General features: G+C 40.3%; 1 protein-coding gene across 1 annotated transcript in view; it reads left to right on the top strand.

Annotated features, from left to right (window-relative positions):
• The window catches only part of LOC143293511 (uncharacterized), a 119,183-nt gene that overhangs the window by 8,759 nt on the left and 105,424 nt on the right, over window positions 1–5,000 (top strand). The gene's annotated exons all lie outside the window — the stretch shown is intronic.

The raw sequence follows: 5,000 nt of genomic DNA, 5'->3' as shown, positions 1-5,000 counted from the left end.
TGTCAGTTTGTGTTGTTCTGTAGATGTGTTAAAGTCATAACTGTGTGTGTATATATTGTATACATTTGGGTGTATTTGTGTGTGTGTTTGTACACATTGTTCATTGTGTATGTGCATTCTTCAGTTGGTACACATATGTGTGTGTGTGTGTTTGTATGTGATCAATTTCATTTAACCCCTAGACTGCCTATATGATGAGATAATTCGTCATGGCAAGCATGTATGCTTCGCTGCCACAGTGATGAGATAACTCGTCATTGAAATATTCTGACTTTTCCCTGCTTTGCGTTCAGTTCGTTGACAAAAATGCTGGTAGCTTTAGCTTGGGGAATCTTTCTGGATTCTATTCATAGCTAGAAACCCATCTACGTCATGAGGCAATCCTTTATTTGAACTTTTGGTTGGGTCACTTTCCTAGTGTTTGCCTGGCTCCTCTCCTCGCTCGCTCTTTTGCTGATGCTCAGAAAGAATTGAAGCGTAAACTCGAAGAAGACCGTGATGAACATTTATAGGACGATTTGATAGAAAATAAAGGGAGCAATCAAGAGAGTGGCCAAGATATGACTATCAGTGAGTAATGCCGGCTGTGCAAACCTTCGAAGACGACAGAAAGTGACTGAATTATTAGCAGGACAGTGTGAGCGATTTTCTTGGCACGCCGCCAACGCGGTCTGATGAGAACTGGATAAAGTGACTGTGTGAGAGGGGTGAAGAGGAGGGGGGGTTGGAGACTGAGGGGGCGTGGCCTCTCATCCACATTATCACTTGGAGAAGTCACAATGTATTGTATATCTATCTCCTTTTAATTTTTTTTTATTGTGGTTCTAGAATGATTTTGTGTATGCAGATATCCATTTATCCAGAAAATATATTTTAGTGCAAATTACCTGACTAATGTTAATAATGAATAAGTTGAAAATGTGACAAAAAACAAAACACTGATTTCAAAACAACAGCATGTTACTAAAAATATATAAAATGTGAAAACATCATGTGTTTTGGGTTATTTATTCATTTACCTTTCAGAAAATATATACTTTTATCGGTCTTTCTCCAATAACAAAGAGCACAGAATTTTTTGAAAATTTATACCCGTTCTTTGGGAAAAAACCCTGGCAAATAGATTTCACTTAAATCTTATTTTCCTGGCAGAGAAATGGTTAATGTCTATCCACATTAAGTGATATTAGACATGAAATGTGTGTGTGTGTGTGTGTGTGTGTGTGTTAACATCTTTTCTCCATGAGTGGTGTTTGACATATGTGTTTATGTGTGTGTGTTTGTGTGTGTGTGTGTGTGTGTGCACGTGCGCGCACATGTGTGCATGTCTGCAACTACATGTGCACACATATTATGTAAGAAACTGTGGGTTGGTTGTGCACACAGGGTGCAATAGCAGGGTTTCATACTCAGGCTATCACTGATGAATTATATTATGTATTTCATCTTCACAAAATCATGGTTGCATTATCATCAATAAGTATGTCAAGAACTGTGCTGGCAAGCAGACCACAAGATACTATCACTCAAGTGTCCAGAAAAGTTAAGTTGTCTCCCTTCAATAATCAGTATCAGTTGCTTTTTTTAATTTTTTAAATCTGGATGCGTGTGTGTGTGTGTGCATGGATGCATGCATATGTTAAATGATTTGTTAAAGCTTTAGCACTCATCCATTTATAATTACTTTTACTTTAAGATTAAATAAAATGAATATATATATATATTAAAAAACCCCAAAACAACAGCTTTACTTGTACCAGTAAATATTTGCTTATAGAACTGTTTTTGATACAGAAACTCCCCACTAAACAAGAATGTAGTCAGACTGAGGCTGTTGAATCAGAAATGCTTTGAACAGTGTGCTTTGAAAGTATAAGGGTCTGTTTCAACAAGGGCTGCCCAGTGCATTCGGTCTGTGAGTAGGTCAGGCGTCTGCTCTTCTCACTCCCCGTTCTATTTTGAATTTTTTTTCTTTTTTTCTTCTTCTAAGCAGATGTGGTGATGTCTGAGAAACTGAGAAAATTTGCTTTTGAGCACCACAGGAAGGAATGTGCTTATTTGATATTTTGTCCACAAATGCATTCTTCCACAGTGTTTCATGCACCATACATTATTTTTAGTGTTTTGTGTCATCACTTAGAATGTTAGATTTATGTTTCTTGTACATGGACTGATGGAGATGTGTGTGAAACAAAGTAAACTCCATACTGGTTGATAACTCTATCATACAACACTTGTTTTAAACTTTTTTTCCCTTATACATAAACACGGTGCGTGTGTTCTCACATATATACCAACCAATAATGTGAATATAACAAAAAAGGATTGGGCAGGGGAGGGGGCGAAGATAAAGATTAGGATGGGTGGATTTAATCACAGTGTGGACGTGCTGTGAGACTGGGGATGCTGTCTCCTCAGACTTTCCAGAAAGTTGTCACAGCTGTTGTTCTTTGCTTGCCATGCAGTTTCTGTTGTAGAGTTTCAGTGCCTTGTGCATGTAGAGATGAACACACACACACACACACACACACACACACACACACACACACACACACACACACGAATGCAGAAACACCCACATATAATGCATGCAGACATATGTTTTTGTTTGTTGTTGTTTTGCTTTTTTGAAAATTTTATTCAGTAATTTTTTTAAGTGAGAGTCTTAGAATTTTTGCAGACATTTTCAAAGTGACAGAAAAGTTTTGTTTTGTTTGTTTAAAATCTGTTATTATGAAATGTTTTGTCATCTGTTTACAGTGCAAATGTAACAAGTAACAGATTAATAAACGCATTTACTTACTGAACATCTTCCCTCTTTCCCTCTTTCTGTCTGTCTGTCTCAGTCTCCCTCTTTCTGTCTGTCTGTCTCAGTCTCCCTCTTTCTGTCTGTTTGTTTGCATGTCTGTCTGTCTGTCATCAGTCTGTCTCTCTTTCTCTTTCAGTCTGTCTATCATTGTCTTTTTCTTCCTTTCATCACATGTTCTGTATGTGTCTCTCAATATCTCCCCCCCCCTCTCTCTCTCTGACTCTCTCTCTCTCCCTCTCCCCTCTCTGAACTGTCCATTCTTATGGCCCCCACAAGATCTGTCTTCCTGTCTGTCTGTCTGTTTGCATGCCTGCCCCTGTGTCTCTTCCATATTCCCCCTTCTTCTTCTGCGTTCACTCATATGCACATGAGCGGGCTTTTACGTGTATGACCGTTTTTACCCCACCATGTAGGCAGCCATACTCCATTTTCATGGGTGTGCATGCTGGGTATGTTCTTGTTTTCATAACCCACCGAACGCTGACATGGATTACAGCATCTTTAACGTGCGTATTTGATCTTCTGCTTGCATATGCACACAAAGGGGGTTCAGGCACTAGCAGGTCTGCACATATGTTGACCTGAGAGATCGTAAAAATCTCCACCCTTTACCCACCAGGCGCCGTCACCGTGATTCGAACCCTGGCACCCTCAGATTGACAGTCTAACGCTTTAACCACTCGGCTATTGCACCCGTCCCATATTCCCCCATCTTTCACCCCTCCTTGTCCACCCCTGTCAAGGCTGGTGCTGTATCATGGGTGGCTGCAAGACAGCAGAAAGCTCCCCAGGAGTGGCTTGTAGAGACCTTGACAGCAGGGAATGGGGCCTTCAGGGATTCTGGTGCAATCTTTGTGACCACTCACTGCAAAGGTCAGCTAGAATGGGGAGGGGGAAGAAAACAACCACTGCCCAAAAAACAGATAAAAGCCTATGCTAATATATCTATCTATCCATCTGTCTGTCTGTGTATGTCTATATATCTATATATATATATATCTCTCTCTCTCTATATATATATATCTCTCTCTTTCTGTGTGTGTGTGTGTGTGTGTGTGTGTGTGCACGCGCGTGTGTCTATATCTGTCTATCTATATATTTATCTAGTATATATATGTGTGTGTGTGTAAAATCTCTTCAAGAAAACACACACACATACACACACACACACACACACATATGTATAATATATATATATATATATATATATAAGATATATGTATGTGTGTGTGCCCATATATGTATGTATGGTATATGCATATGTGTGTTACATGTATGTATATTAATTGATTAATTTATTTATCCATGGCTGGAAATCTCTCTCTCTCTCACAATAAAAAGAAGAAGAAAGAAAGAAACATCTGAAGGCTGCAGGCAAGCAAGAGAAGCAAAGTGCAGAGTGGCATGTAGACATCAAAAAGCCTGGCCCGCACGAAGACATTCAGCCTTTCAGGGAAAATTGAATTTCCTGGCCTCCCTCCTGCCCCCACAAACCCCAACCCCCCCACCCCCTGGGAGGGGGCATGGGAGGGGGCGGGGAGGGGGGTGGGTACACATGTGGTTAGCTGTACATGTCCTAATGTCCTTCCGAGTTCTGTCCGTCTCCTGGTCTCTGTCCATCTGTCTTGTCTATGATCTATCTGTCCACAGTGTCTCTGTCTCTCTCCCTTTCTTTCTTTGTCTCTATCTCTCTCTCATCTGTCTCTGTCTTCCTATCTGTTCTGTGTCTGTTTCTGTGTGTGTGTGTGTGTGTGGTGTGTGTGTGTGTGTGACTGTCTGTCTGTCTGTCTCTTTCTCTGTTTCTTGTGTGTGCGTGTGTGTGTGTGTGTGTGTGTGTGTGTGTGTGTGTGTGTGTGTGTGTCTCTTTTTCTCTGTTTCTTTCTTTCTCTCTCTTTGTAGTTTTCTCTGCCTATGCTGTTGTTTAAAAAAAAAAAAGATGTTGGAAATAAGAAAAGTGTGCGTGTGTTCTCTGCTAATGTAGTTGTCTTTTTAATCTGCTGTCATTGTAAGAAATTGGGTTAGCTCTGCTTCCTTGGGGCCTTGATTTTCTGGGAGAAATTCTTACTTTTGTTGTGTGTGTTCTATGGAAGTACAATTAGCTTCATCATGGGAGATACTCCGCTTACCACACGCTGCATGTATTCATGCATGCAAACATGCATTTTCACATTCATCTCCACACACACATGCA

This window comes from Babylonia areolata, chromosome 19, assembly GCF_041734735.1.
Source record: "Babylonia areolata isolate BAREFJ2019XMU chromosome 19, ASM4173473v1, whole genome shotgun sequence".
NCBI classification, from domain to species: Eukaryota; Metazoa; Mollusca; class Gastropoda; order Neogastropoda; family Buccinidae; genus Babylonia; species Babylonia areolata.
The sequence above is the reverse complement of the archived record's forward strand: the minus strand, read 5'-3'. Positions and strand labels throughout refer to the sequence as shown.